The 15,872-nt window shown below is 41.9% G+C and overlaps 1 long non-coding RNA gene across 1 annotated transcript in view; it reads right to left on the reverse strand.

The window, feature by feature from the left end:
- Positions 1–15,872, reverse strand: part of LOC105866610 (uncharacterized) — a 52,019-nt gene that overhangs the window by 16,945 nt on the left and 19,202 nt on the right. The window contains exon 3 of the long non-coding RNA XR_001151960.3: positions 11,257–11,384. This is a non-coding gene — a long non-coding RNA (uncharacterized LOC105866610). The remainder of the gene's footprint in view (positions 1–11,256; positions 11,385–15,872) is intronic.

Raw genomic sequence — 15,872 nt, forward strand, 5'->3', positions numbered from 1 at the left:
TATTTAAAACTCACCACAGGACAGTTAAAACCCCTATTTGACATCCTGCAGGGAGATACTGACCCAACCTCTCCCCGCTCCCTAACTAAAGAAGGGCAGCAAGCGCTTAATTTGGTCGAGCAGGCCATAAATGCCCAGGCCATTGGCTACTTCTCCCCAGATTCCCACCTGTACTTCATTGTCCTCCCCACCCCCTTTTCGCCCACAGGACTCTTTTGGCAGGGCAAGCCTCTTTTTTGGGTTCACCTATCGGCTTCCTCCCCTAAAGTCCTTCCCACCTACCCTTACTTAGTAGCTAAAATTATTCGATTGGGGCGAGAAAACTCCCTTAAGCTCTATGGAAAAGATCCAGATATCATAATACTTCCTTACAATGCTTCCCAAATTCAGTGGCTAATACAGAATGATAATGACTGGGCAGTTAACTGTACGTATTTCCAGGGCAAACTAGATAATCATTACCCCCCTGATAAACTAATTCAGTTCCTCTATCGGACACCTGTAATATTTCCCAAAAAAAAACAGGAGTCTCCCCCATTCCAGGAGCCGTCTTAGTCTTTACCGAGGGCTCCTCCTCAGGCACCGCGGCCTATAGCATTAATGGCCAGGTCCGCAGTTTTCCCACCAGATTCTCCTCTGCTCAACTGGTTGAATTAGCAGCCTTAGTCACAGTCTTCAAATACGTAGATCAGTCACCATTTAACTTGTATACTGATAGTTCTTATGTTGCTCATGCTGTCGCCACTTTAGAAACTGTGCCTCATATTCGGCCCTCCAACAATACCACTCAAATGTTCCAGCAACTACAAGGACTCATTCACTCCTGTTCTGCGCCCTTTTTTATAGGCCATATTCGCGCCCACACTGGCCTTCCTGGGCCTCTAGTAGCTGGAAATAATCTTGTTGATCAGGCGACTCGCGTTGCAGGCGCTGTTCACAATATCACTGTTGATCCTGTCTGCGCTGCACGCCAGGCTCATGATTTACACCATCTCAATGCTCATACCCTCAGGCTTAAATTCTCCATTACTAGAGAACAGGCCAGAGAAATCGTCCGCCAATGCAGGGCTTGTTTTACCCTTCTCCCTGAGCCACACCTAGGAGTCAACCCTCGAGGCCTGATCCCTGGGGAGCTCTGGCAGATGGATGTCACTCATTAGCCCCCTTTCGGAAAGCTTAAATATATACATGTCTCTATAGATACTTAAAGTGGATTTATCTTTGCTTCCCTACAAACAGGCGAGGCCACCCACCACGTTATCGGCCATGTTATAGCCTGTCTCACCTCCCTCCCTCAGCCTAAAGTTATTAAGACTGACAATGGCCGGAGATATGTCAGCTCTAACTTCAAAAGCTTTTGTGCTCAGCTAGGCATTAAGCATATTACAGGCATTCCATATAACCCTCAGGGCCAAGATATTGTAGAGAGAGCTCATCAGACGTTAAAAAATATGCTCTCCAAACTACAATCGGGAGGAGGAATTTTGTACCCTTTAACAGGTAATTCCAAAACCCTGCTTAATCATGCCCTGTTCATTTTAAATTTTCTCACCTTTGACACTGCCGGCAAAACGGCCGCCGACCGCCTTTGGCACCCATCCACCACAGATACTTATGCACAGGCCTCATGGAAGGAGCCGCTTACAGGCAAATGGCTGGGGCCTGACCCTGTCCTCATATGGGGAAAAGGACATGCCTGTATCTATGATACCCAGGCAGGAAACGCCAGATGGCTACCAGAGAGAGCGATTAAGTTATATAACCCACCCAGGGAATCCCCTGAGAAGAATTCTTAATTCTGTTTCTCTTCCAGAAATACAATGACTCCCCGAAAAAAGGCGCTGCCTCTCCTATGCCTGATTCTAGTCGTACTCAAGAGCACCATCACAACCAACATCCATCAGATCTACAACTATACATGGCAGGTAATTAATGAGGCAGGAGACATTGTTAATTCCTCCTCACGTCTCTCCGCCGTTATACCATGGGATCCATTAGAAATTGACCTATGCGTATTAGCTCTTGGGGCTAAAGACCCTGCGTGGGGCCTTCCCGCGTTTTTTGCCCCTCAGCCAGCTCCTCCGACAGCTGACTCCTCCCCAGGCCTTTGTTCCTCGGTTCCGGACGCTCCGCAACAAGGTATATAGACTTTTATGTTTGCCCAGGGGCCCATCGGCCTCGCACCAACAACTACCAGTGTGGCTACGCCCCTGACTTCTTCTGTGCCTCCTGGGGCTGTGAGACCACCGGTGATGCCTACTGGAATCCCTCCTCTTCCTGGGATTATATCACCGTCAAAAAGCAGTTTCCCCGTCGAGCTCCTTCATCCCCTTACGCCCCACAACCCCCCACTGACCCTCAGTGTAAAAACCAGTGGTGCAACCCCCTGTTGATTTCATTCACCAAAGCTGGAAAAAAAGTTTCCTGGGATCAGTCCAGGGGATTTGAGTAGGGACTTAGACTTTACACATCTAGAAAAAACATTGGTCTCACATTTAAAATCAAATTAATTAAAAGCCTCCCCAGAGGTCCTACGGTCGCAATAGGTCCTAACCACGACCTACACCCACCTCGACCTCATGGTCCCTCCAGGGACCTGCCCTCCTCCCCAACTATGTCCCCTCCTCTGCTCAGCACCTCCCTATACCAACCTACCCTGCCCGAGGGGCCCCCCTCCTCTGCAGAACTAATTCTCACTTTAGTCAACGCCTCTGTCAGGACCATCCGAGAGGCCAACAATTCAGAATATCAGGAGTGTTGGGTATGCTACTCCCCCCGGGCCTCCCTTTTATAAAGGCGTCACTACATTTGGTCAGCCATTATTTACTAATGACACCAGCAAACTCAGATGGGGCCTAGAGACCCATGATGGCTTAACACTCAGCCAAGTCACAGGCCTAGGCCTTTGCCTTCTTAGCCCAAGAATGCTTCCCCCCGCACCCTTAGAGAAAATATGTAATCAGTCAATTACTGTCAACTCCACTTTTCAGTATATTCAGGCATCTAACACCTCTTATTTTCCTTGTTCCTCTGGCCTTACCCCATATGTAGTCTCTGCAATGTTTCTTGAGCATAGAGAGTATTGTGTATTAGTCATGCTCTTTCCCAGACTCACTGTACATCCTGCTAATGAGTTACTTCAGTTTTGGGAGCGCGGCACCACAATGCCCCGGGTAAAGAGAGAACCCATCACGGCCATAACACTCGCAGTTGTTCTAGGCCTTGGTGCCACAGGGGCTGGAACAGAAATAGCCTCTCTAGTCACCTCCAATCAGCAATACCTACAGCTCTCTGTAGCCATCGATAATGACCTCCGAGAGCTACAGCAAGGTCTAAAATATCTTAAGGAGTCCCTCGCTTCGCTCTCTGAGGTAGTGTTACAAAATAGAAGAGGCTTAGATTTAGTGTTCCTCCAAGAGGGAGGTTTGTGTGCAGCACTTAAAGAAAAATGCTGCTTCTACGCAGACAAAACAGGCCTGGTAGAAGATAGCATTAAAAAGGTTAGACAAAGCCTTGAAAATAGAAAGAAACAGAGAGAACAAAGTGAGGCATGGTATCAAAATTGGTTTTCCACATCCCCCTGGCTATCCACATTGCTTCCCAGTGTCTTAGGGCTGCTTGTAGGTTTTCTGTTGCTCCTCACTTTTGGGCCCTGGGCATTCAAAAAACTAACCAACTTTGCAAGTCACAGGTAGACGCAGCCACACAAAGATCAGTCTCCGTGTTTTACCAACGGCTAGAACAAAGAGGCTCCAGAGAAGACCTCCATACAGAGTCTCCCCATTCAGCCACAGAGGGTCTAAATTTCTCAGACCTTGCCTCAGACATGGAACGCAGTTGGTTCCAAAGGCTGTAGAAACGCCCATGACAAGATTATCGTGATGCCACATACCAGGTGCACACCCCACCAGCAGTGAAGTAACTCCATGACGGGAATATTATAAGTCCATGCCCGGGGGCACACTTCATAATCAAAAGTGCCAAAGCTAGATGCCACCTACATAGCCTAAGACAGAGTCCTCACCTTCACATTAATCGCCAGATCTTATATTTGGGGTGCTGGTCGCGGAAGCACATCGCATAGCCTAAGACAGGCTCTCCACCAACTTATATAAACCTCCCTCATATTAATAAAGAGAGGGGGAGATGTTAGAGGCAAGGACCCTCAAAGACCCTCAACTCCCCTATGACTCGTCCTACGCACGGACTTCGCCCTGAAAAATTCCAGCTATAGCTCCAAAAAGAATGCAGTCCATGACGTGCTGACCACGGGATGCTCCAGGGTATGCTGACTGCAATTGTTCCCGACCACCTGCCAGGTTAGAGATGAGTAACCAGTCAAAAACAGGATACCGATAAGACGATGATTGGGGCTGATTAACCCAGACCCAAGCCTCATCGTCGCCACTCTATTTTTTTGTTTCTACTTCCTTGTTTCTGTATGCTTATAAAACTTACTAAGAATCTAAGTAAAGCAGACCTTGACAATCATTCGCTTGGTCTCGTTTCTTTCTCTCGCCCATCTCTTTCAGGCACGGTCCCCCTCGCCCCCGCGAGTAACAGAAGGTCCCGCGGGTCGGGACACTGGTCCCCTTGGCTCTCCCACTGTGACGCTGTCTTTTTGTTATATTTGAGATTCACAAGGCCGCAGGACAGAGAGACAGAGTCACCGAGGCTGTAATTGCCAAAAGGAGTTTTATTGTCTAGCTCGAGCTAGGGTCCAAGCCCTCAGAGTGCCAGCGCAGTGGCCTCTTCTCCGGGCAGGGACCCTCCTTTGTGTGTTAGCCCCCTTTTTATAACTTAGTTGTTTACACACTGGTCATGCATCCACCCTCACAGTGATTTTTATTTCAGCCTGCCCCTGATAGGCCCTAACCTGTTCCAGGTCCTAGCTGAGAGACTCAAGTTTCTGCTCTCTCTGTCTTTTTCCTCTGCATCCCATAATATACTCATAATGCCTTGCAGTTAGCAAACAAGCAGTAAACAGAAGGTGGAAGGTGTCTATTGTCCTTTTAGCCCAGTATCTTACAACTTCTTCCCTCCTTTCCATCCTGCTTGGCCTCAGAGGAGAGGGGAGAAAGCTCAGCCCCACCATGGCACCAGGCCCAGGAGGCCACTGGCTGACCTGGGCTTTCTTGCCTCTTCCCCACCAGCTGGAGACAAAGGCCAGGCGGACTGCAGCCGTGCGGCCCCTCAAGCTGCCCAAGCACATGGGCTGGGTGAAGCCAGGGGAGGACTGCAGTGTGTTCGGCTGGGGCTGGACTGCCCCGGGGAGCAAATACCCAGACACGCTGCAGGAGGAGATGCTCACCGTGCAGCAGGACAGGACCTGTGAATCACTCTTCCACCAGAATTACCGAAAGTCCACCGAGATGTTGGGGGGGGGGACCCCAAAGACAACAAATATCATTTTCAAGGTGAGATTTTCAGCATCTACACAGACAGTTCCCTGGGAGGAGGAACTTACGGAGATCTGCACTATGGGAGTGGCCAGCCACTACGCCCTAGGGTGAGGGTGGAGTGCTAGTGCAGAGCTGGTGCACTCAGGTTTGAGACAAATGCCTCCAGACAAAGATTCGGAAAGAAAGAAGTTTATTTTAGTTTCCCAAGCAGGAAAGGGCCAAACACAAGAGAGAGAGGGGATGATTGTGTGGGCCTAGAAAGCCAGTTACTCAGAACTTTTATTTAGGAAATGTAAAAAAGGGGATGAAAGATGATTTATGGTTGTAGTCAAATTCACAGGGTGCTGTGAAGTGTCATGACTACTCCTTCTCTTCTTAGCAGCAAGCAGATAATAGAATGGGCTGTGTGAAACTTCTATGTCTGTTCCTTTTCTTTAGCAATAGACTGATAGCAGAAATGGCTGTTAAAAATCTTGTCATGACCTTACCCTCAAGATATGATTTGGGGCAGGAGCTGATGCCTGAAGTTTGTCACCCCTGCTGTCCTGCAGGAGCTTCTCAGGAGCTACTCCGAGGCTGTAGAAACAGATTCTAAAAGGCAGTTTTAGTCAATAGGTCTAGCAATCCTAAAAGGAACAATTTACATTTCCTTTTTGTCTGCTGGGCTCCTCTTAGATGTAAACACAGAGCTCTGCAGGGCACCTGCCAGCAGGGAGAGAAAGAGCAGAGAGCAGAGAGAGAGCTCATGATTGATCTCTAGATGTCATTAGGAAATTGTGGGATTAGGTATTTTCCTGTTATTTCAGCAAGGCTGTCCCTTTCATTCCCCCCTTTCTATTGTTAAACTTAAAATTTCCATTAAAAAAAAAAAAATGAACTCAGGCCGGGTGTGGTGGCTCACGCCTGTAATCCTAACACTTTGGGCACTGGAGGCGGGCGGATTGCTTAAGGTCAGGAGTTCGAAACCAGCCTGAGCGAGACCCTGTCTCTACCAAAAATAGAAATAAATTAATTGACCAACTAAAAATATATATACAAAAAAAAATTAGCCGGGCATGGTGGCGCATGCCTGTAGTCCCAGCTACGCGGGAGGCTGAGGCAGTAGGATCACTGAGCCCCGGAGATTGAGGTTGCTGTGAGCCAGGCTGACACCACGGCACTCACTTTAGCCTGGGCAACAAAGTGAGACTCTGTCTCAAAAAAAAAAAAAAAAAAAAAAATGAACTCAGAAGCAGGGAAAATGTTGTGGAGGTCTCTTTAACTGCTTCCAGCTAGTAATGGCCCTTGAGATCTTTTTATGGAGAGAGTTCAAACGGGGAGACCACTGACAATGGATGGTCTTGAAATCTACCTTAGAGGTATAGTTTTGTATGAATGTTACCAGATAGTGGAGAATGCAGGGTGTGAAAAGATAGAGCTAAATGCAGAGCTGCTAGGGGCAACAGCCAAGAAACCTAAGGGCACACGTGGCAGGAGGAGTCACATTCTGAGAAGGTAGAGGGCCTCCTGGACCTGGGCACATGGAGAAGTCACAGAGCGCCCACTGTGGCAGACGTGGAGAGCACAGTTACCATCATTAGGCTCCCAGCATGGGCACAGAGCTGACGGGCCCGGTCTGTAAGCTGCGCTCTGGTGGCATCACAGAGGATATGAGAAGTATAAAGAGGAGGCAAAGGGCAATATGGAGCCATATATACCACAGCATATTATCAGAACCTGGTATCCGTGATGGGCTGGACTTTTAGGGAGTTCGCCATGGCTGGAAATAGGGTCTGGAGCATCCAGGGCCAAATTCTCAGAAGCTTAGCTGTAGTGGGAGTAGTGAGAATTATTTTAAAAGGACCTTTTTCTAAGGTTGGCCATCCCTTTCACTCAGCCCAGAGCCTGGGCAGCCTGGGTGCCCCAGGAATCCAGTCTTTAGTCCTTGTCCTGTGCAGAGGGGGTGAGCATGGGGAAGGTTCATCCCACAGCAGCGTTACCACCACGGTATGTCCCTGAGGACTGCAGAGAAAGGCTTGGCCTGGGTTGAGCTGGAAAGGACAGTCTGGACCATACTGGAGCCTCAGGACTCAGGGAGGTGACAAGAAGGCTGCCCTGGCCCTGCTGCCATATATACAGCCCCCTAACAGAGACCACCCATCCATGCGTGGGGACGCTAGCTCAGTCTTCCTATCTCTGCCCACAGGGGGATTACGGTGGCCCCCTGGTGTGTAAGAACGTGACCCAGGGCATTGTGTCCAGTGGACGAATAAATGGGACCCCTCCAGTAATATTCATGAATGTCTCACATTTTCTTTCCTGGATAAGGAAAACAATGAAGCATAGCTGACAAAGGAAGGCACAAGACTGACCTTCCTCTGAGCTGGACCATCTTTTCTGGGGCAGAGGCAAGAATCCCACAAAGGTGGGCAGTGGGTGTGCAGGAGTGTAATAAATGGATCTCTCGCCTGAATATGACTCATGTCTTGTCTATGTGTGTGTTTGTGAGTGAATGTGTGTGTGTAGGGTTATTCATAAAGGAGGGTTATTCATAAAAATGTTCATCACAGCATTAATTAAGAATAGACCCCCAAATTGGAATCAGTATTAATGTCTATGATAGAGAAAGAATAAAGTGTGGAACATTCACCTTATGCAGTATACGGCTATTAGCATCTACCTTATCCACAGCTGTAAAAAACTAGGGTAAGTACATTAAGAGGCTAGTTATTTAGAAAAAACAAACACACAAATAAGCATTTGGTCAAAAGTAAAAGCTCACTAACTAATCAATGAAAAATTGAAATATTAGTAAATTTTTGCTTATCTGATTGGGAAGGATTTACAAAAATGATACCCTTCAGGTCCAGTAAGGACATTGACAAAATAACATTTTCACAAATTATATACAAAGATTCTTTTAAAAAAAAGTCTTTGACCCAGCTATCAATCACACCAAGAAAATTCAACAAGGTTATTCCTTATAAAAACCTTGTTACATCAGTAAAATCTTAGAGACAATGCCAATGTCCAGCACTAATTTGGCTATTTATTTTTTAAAGTATCATATTACTGAACATTATAGAATCCTTAAAGTTATGATATACAACTACATTTCGTTACATGGAAGAATATTCACCAGGTATGTTTAAGTAAAAGCAGATCATAGATTAGTATATATTATAATTAAATTTTTGCTTATACACATATTTTTCTTTTAGCTTTTGTTCTTCCTACATATGAATTTTCCTAATTTTTTTCACAACTTTTATGTATTATTTAAAAAATTAAAAGTATTATTTATATATAAATGGGATTCTAAAATGATATTCACTAACAGATTTTTAATAAAATGAGGGAAATATCTATGTTAAACAATTAAAATATAGGATTTAAAAGTAAATATATTGTGATCACACCTATGTAAAAATATACAAAGAAAAAAATCTAGATGAAAATACACCTCTGTTAACAATGATCAATTGGGTGGTGATATTAAGACTGACATATTTCTTTCCAGGCACAGTGGTTCACACCTGTAATCCTAGCACTCTGGTAGATTGAGGGGGGAGGATCACTTGAGGCCAGGAGTTCAAGACCAGCTAGAGCAAGAGCTAGACCCCGTTTCTACTAAATAGAGAAAAAATTAGCCAGTCAACTAAAAAAATTAGAAAACATTTGCTGGGGGAAGTGATGTCTGCCTGTAGTCCCAGCTACTCATGTGGCTAAGGCAGGAGGATCACTTGAGCTCAGGAGTTTGAGGTTGCTGTGAGCTATGCTGATGCCACAGCACTCTAGCCTGGGCAACAGAGTGAAACTCTGTTTCAAAAGACAAAACAAAAAAACAAAAAAAGACTGACATATTTCTTCTATTATTTAATTTATTCAGTATTTTAAAGTTTACAATTATTAAAATAACTTTATTTTTAAAAAATATTCCAATGAAAAAGACATGTATTAAATGCCTGAAAAATAATCCTAAATAATGATATTAAAGAAGCTCAGTGACTCATAAGAGAACATGCATAAACTATACAAACAAATCAGCAAAACAATTCATGATCTAAATGAGAAATTCAGCGAAGAGATAAATATTATAAACTAGAACCAAACAGAAATCCTGGCAGTAAGGAACTCAATAAATGAAATAATAAATACTGTTGAGATCTTTAACAATAGACTACATCAAACATAAGAAAGAATTTCTGAACTCAACTACAGGGCTTTTGATATAACTCTGTGAGACAAAAAAAGAATGAAGGAACCCTATTTGTGAGATACAAGAAAGCCACCAAATATTTAAATTCTGGGTATTCCTGAAGAAGAAGAGATGGGCAAAGGCATAGAAAACCTATCAAATGAAATAATAGCTGGAAACTTCCCAAGTCAAGCAACAGATATAGACATCCATATTCAGGAAGCTCAAAGACTCCCAAATAGATTGAAACAAAAAAAAGTCTTCTTCAAGGGACATTATACTCAAAGTGTCAAAAGTCAAAGATACAGGCCGGGCGCTGTGGCTCACGCCTGTAATCCTAGCTCTTGGGAGGCCGAGGCGGGCGGATTGCTCAAGGTCAGGAGTTCAAAACCAGCCTGAGCGAGACCCCGTCTCTACTATAAATAGAAAGAAATTAGTTGGCCAACTGATATATATATATAAAAAATTAGCCGGGCATGGTGACGCATGCCTGTAGTCCCAGCTACCCGGGAGGCTGAGGCAGAAGGATCACTCGAGCCCAGGAGTTTGAGGTTGCTGTGAGCTAGGCTGACGCCACGGCACTCACTCTAGCCCGGGCAACAAAGTGAGACTCTGTCTCAAAAAAAAAAAAAAAAAAAAAAAAGATACAGCAAATTCTAAAACCAATAAAAAAATTGTCTAATCACTTATAAGGGAATCCTCATCAGACTAACAGAAAATTTCTCAACAGAACACTTACAGTCAGGAAAGAATAGGATGATGAACTTAAAGTACTGAAAAAAAAAATTAAAAACCTACAGGTCAGGAATACGATACTCAGCAAAGCTAATATTTCAAAATGAAAGAAATATAAAGTTTTGTTACCAAAAACTTGGCACTTATCTTCAAGGCTGCATCAGAAGAATGAGAATAAGCATTTAGGGGAGAAGGAAGGAGAATTTTTATTACTTTGCTGGCAAAAGAAGAAAATACATGCAGAAATACAGAGTTTTTAAAGGGAGGGCCCCTCAGTTCTAGGCTATTGTGATTAATTACTCTAATCTTCCCATCACTACCAAAGACAAAGCCTATGAACTCCACAACCTCCTGGGACTAGCACCACCTAGGAGTTATCTCCTTTAACAAAGGAGCTGCCTCGTGGATGCAAGCTAGGGTGCAGTTCCCAAAAAGAATGGGTGATGTTTTAAAGAGACAGAGAGTCTTTTTTTTCTTCAGGCCCTTCATTCTGTTACAGTTTTTCCCAAACAAGCAAAAACTTAGGAAATTTATCAATACTAGACCAGTCCTATAAGAAAACCCAAAGTGAGTCTAATATCTGGAAGTGAAAAGATAATATTTACTATCATGAAAATACGTAAAAGTATAAAACTCTCTGGTAAAGCAGATACATAGACACACAAATGAGAAAGAGAAAGAACTCAAATGTTACCACTATAGAAACCAGCAAATAACAATGATAAACAATAATAAAAAAGAATGGAAGAGAGGATATACAAAGCAACCAGAAAATCATTAATTAAATGAATAAGTCTTCACCTATAAATAATAATCTTGAATGTAAACACATTAAATTTACCACTTAGAACATATAGATTGGCTGAATGGATTTTAAAAAAATGACCCAACTATACGCTACTTACAAGAAACTTACTTCAGGCTGGGCATGGTGGCTCATACCTGTAATCCCAGCACTTTGGGAGGATGAGGCGGGAGGATCACTTGAGCCCAGGAACTCAAGGTCACAGTGAGGTATCATCACATCACTGCACTCTAGCATGGCCAACAGAGTGAGACTCTCAAATATCCTAAAAAACAAAAATATTAACATTTTCAATATCTTAAAATATTAAATTTCTCAAAATAATGGGAAGTTATGGAGCAACTGGAACCCTCATATATTGAATTTCTTGAAACAAGTAAAAATAGAAACACAACATACCAAAACCTATGGGATACAACAGAAGCAGTGTTAAAAGAGAAGTTTATAGCAATAAACACCTACATCAAAAAAGGAGAATGATTTTAAATAAACAACCCAATCATGTACCTCAAGGAACTGCAAAAGCCAGAGCAAACCAAGTCCAAAATTAGTAGAAGGAAAGAAATAATAAAGATCTGAGAAGAGCCGGGCATGGTGCCTCACGCCTGTAATCCTAGCACTCTGGGAGGCTGAGGTGGGTGGATTGCTCAAGGTCAGGAGTTCAAAACCAGCATCAGCAAAAATGAGACACTATCTCTACAATAAATAGAAAGAAATTAATTAATTTTTTCTAATATATGTAGAAAAAATTAGCCGGGCATGGTGGCATATGCCTGTAGTCCCAGCTACTCGGGAGGCTGAGGCAGGAGGATCTCTTGAGCCCAGGAGTTTGAAGTTGCTGTGAGCTAGGCTGACACCACAGCACTCAATCTAGCCTGGGCAACAAAGTGAGACTCTGTCTCATAAAAAAGATCTGAGAAGAACTGAACAAAATACAGACTAAAAAAATACAAAAGATCAACAAAAGAAAAAGTTGATTTTTTGAAAAGATAAACTAAATTGACAAACCACTGACTTAGACTAAGAAAAAAAGAAGGAAGATTCTACTAAATAGAATCAGAAATAAAAAAAATGCACATTACATCTGATAATGTAGAAATCAACAGATTGTTAGAGACTATGATAGATAACTACATGCTAACAAATTGGAAAATGTAGAGGAAATGGGTACATTCTTCTAGACATATACAATCTACCAAGATTGAACTAAGAAGAAACAAAAAACCTGAACAGACCAATAACAAGTTATAAGATCAAATCAGTAATAATAATTCTCCCAACAAAGAAAAGCCCATTACCAGATGGGGCTTTACTACTGAATTCTACCAAACACACAAAGAACTAACCCCAATTCCTCTCAAACTATTTCAGAAATATTAAAGGAGGAAATTCTCCCTAACTCATTCTACAAGGCCATTATTACCCTGATACTAAAATCAGATAAGGATACAACAACAACAAAAGAAAACTACAGGTCCATATTCCTGATGAATATAAACACAAAAATCCTTAACAAAATATTTGCAAACTGAATTCAAAAACACATCAAAAAGATAATACAACATGATCAAGTGGGATTTATCCCAATGATGCAAGGATAGTTCAACATATGGAAATGAATAAATGTAATGCATCACATCAACAGAATGAAGGACAAAAATCAGAGGATCACCTAAATAGATACAGAAAAAGTACTTGACAAAATTCAACATCCTTCCTGATAAAAATTCTCAACAAATTAGGCATAGAAGGGACAAACCCAACATAATAAAGGTGATACATGACAAACCTACAGCTAGAATCACACAGAATGGAGGAAAGCTAAAAGCATTTCATCTGTTAAATAATAACTGGAACAAGACAAGGATGCCCATTGTCACCAATCTTATTTAACATAATATTGGAAGTCCTACTTAGAGCAATCAGGCAAAAAAAGAAGGAAGTAAAAGGCATCCAAATGAGAAAACAGGAAGTCAAATTGTTCCTCTTTGCAGAGGACATGATCTTGTATATTTAAAAACCCTAAGGACGCTACCAAAAAACACTTAGAATTGATAAATGAATTCAGTAAGTTGCAGTATGCAAAATCAACATACAAAAAATCTATAGCATTTCTACACAACAAACTAGCTGAAAAAGAAATCAAGAGAGCAATCTAATTTATTAATACAATAGCTACAAAAAATAAAATGCCCAATCAATCAATTTAACCAAGGAGGTGAAAGACCTCTACACTGAAAACAAGAAAACACTGATGAAAGAAATTGAAGAGAACACAAACAAATGGCAAGATATCTCATGGTCAGAGACCGAAATACTCAATATTCTTTTTTTTTTTTTTTTTTTTTTTTTTTTTTTTTTTTTTGAGATAGAGTCTCGCTTTGTTGCCTAGGCTAGAGTGAGTGCCATGGCGTCAGCCTAGCTCACAGCAACCTCAATCTCCTGGCTCAAGCAATCCTTCTGCCTCAGCCTCCCAAGTAGCTGGGACTACAGGCATGCGCCACCATGCCCGGCTAATTTTTTTTTATATATATATTAGTTGGCCAATTAATTTCTTTCTATTTATAGTAGAGACGGGGTCTCGCTCTTGCTCAGGCTGGTTTCGAACTCCTGACCTCGAGCAATCCGCCCGCTTCGGCCTCCCAGAGAGCTAGGATTACAGGCGTGAGCCACCACGCCCGGCCTTCAATATTCTTAAAATAACCATACTACCCAAAGAAATCTACAGCGTCAATGCAATCCCTATCAAAATGCCAATGAAGTTCTTCACAGATATAGGAAAAAACAATCCTAAAATCCATATGGAGCCACAAAAGACCCAGAATAGCCAAAGCAATTCTGAGCAAAAATAACAAAGCTGGAGGCATCACATTACTTGACTTCAAAATATACTACAAAGCTATAGTAAACAAATCAGCAGAGTACTGGCATAAAAACAGACACACAGATGAATGGAAGAGAATAAAGATCCCAGAAATAAATATACACATTTATAGCCAAGTGATTTCTGACACAGTTGCTGAGAGTATACATTGGGGAAAGGAAACCCTCTTCAAGAAATGTTTCCAGGAAAACTGGATATCCATACGCAGAAAAATGAAACTAGACCCCTGTATCTTACCATATACAAAAACAACTCAGAATGGACTTAAATATAAGACCCAAAGCTATAAAACTACCAAAAAAAACAAAAACAACAACAACATAGGAGTAATGTTTCAGGACATAAGTCTTGGCAAGGGTTTTATGGCCAAGACCTCAAAAGTAAAGGCAATCAAAACAAAAATAGACAAATGGGATTATATTAAAATAAAAAGCTCTGCACAGCAAAGAAACAATCAACAGAATGAAGAGACAACCTGCAGAATGGGAGAAAATATTTGCAAACTATTCATCTGAGAAGGGACTAACATCTAGAGTATACAAGGAACCCAAACTCGACAGGAAAAAACAAACAAACAAAGACAAACAGCCCAGGCACAGTGGCTCATCCTTATAACCCCAGCACTTTGGGAGGCCAAGGTGGAAGACCACTTGAAGCCAGAGGTTCAAGACTAGCCTGGACAACACTGTGAATCTCATCTCTACAAAAAACATAAAAATTTGCTAGGCATGGTGGCATGCACCTATAGTCCCAGCTACTCAGAAGGCTGATACAGGAAGGTCGCTTGAACCCAGGGGTTTGACGTTGCATGGAGCTATAATTGTGCCACTGTACTCCAGCCTGGGCAACAGAGAGAGACCCTTATCTCTAAAAAAATAACAAACTTAAAAATTAAAAAACAAATAATCCCATTAAAAGATATGCAAATTGTCTGAATAGACATTTCTCAAAAGAAGATATACAAATGGCCAACGGTATATGAAAAAATGCTCAACATCACTAATCATCAGGGTAATGCAAATCAAAACCACAATGATATATCATCTTACCCCAATTGGAATTGATATTATGAAAAACAAAAATAACAAATGCTGGCAAGGATGCAGAGAAACAGAAACTCTTATACACTATTGATAGGAATGCAAATTAGTACCATTATGGAAAACAATATGTAGATTTCTCAAAAAACTAAAACTAAAACTACCATACAATCTGGCATTCCCATTACTGGGTATTTAGTGAAAGAAAAGGAAATCAGTTTATCAAAGGAATACCTACACTCTCATGTTTATGGTAGCACTATTCAGAATAGCAAAGATATGGAATCAACTTAAGTATCCATCAAAAGATGAATAGATAAAGAAAATATGGTGTATACATACACAATAGAATACTATTCAGCCATAAACAAGATTGAAATCCTGTCATTTGCAGCAACATGGATGGAACTGGAGGTCATTATGTTATTAATAAATAAAATGAGCCAGGTACAAAAAGACAAACATTGCATGTTCTCACTCATGTGTGAGAGCTAAAAAAAAGTTGATCTCATCGAGGTGGAGAGTAGAATGATAGCTATCAGAGACTAAGAAATGAGGAGGAGAAGATGAAGAGAGATTAGTTAATGGGTACAAATATACAATTATATAGAAGAAATAAGTTCTAGTATTCAAAAGCACAGTAGGGTGACAATAGTTAGCAACAGTGGATTGCATATTTCAAAATAGCTAGAAGATATTTGAAATGCTCCCAACACAAAGAAATGATAAATGTTTGAGGTGATGGATATTCTAAACACTCCGATTTGCCATTACGCATTATATGCATGTACCAAAATATTACATGTACCCCATAAATATGTACAATTAT

Source organism: Microcebus murinus, chromosome 6 (genome assembly GCF_040939455.1).
Source record: "Microcebus murinus isolate Inina chromosome 6, M.murinus_Inina_mat1.0, whole genome shotgun sequence".
Taxonomy (NCBI): domain Eukaryota; kingdom Metazoa; phylum Chordata; class Mammalia; order Primates; family Cheirogaleidae; genus Microcebus; species Microcebus murinus.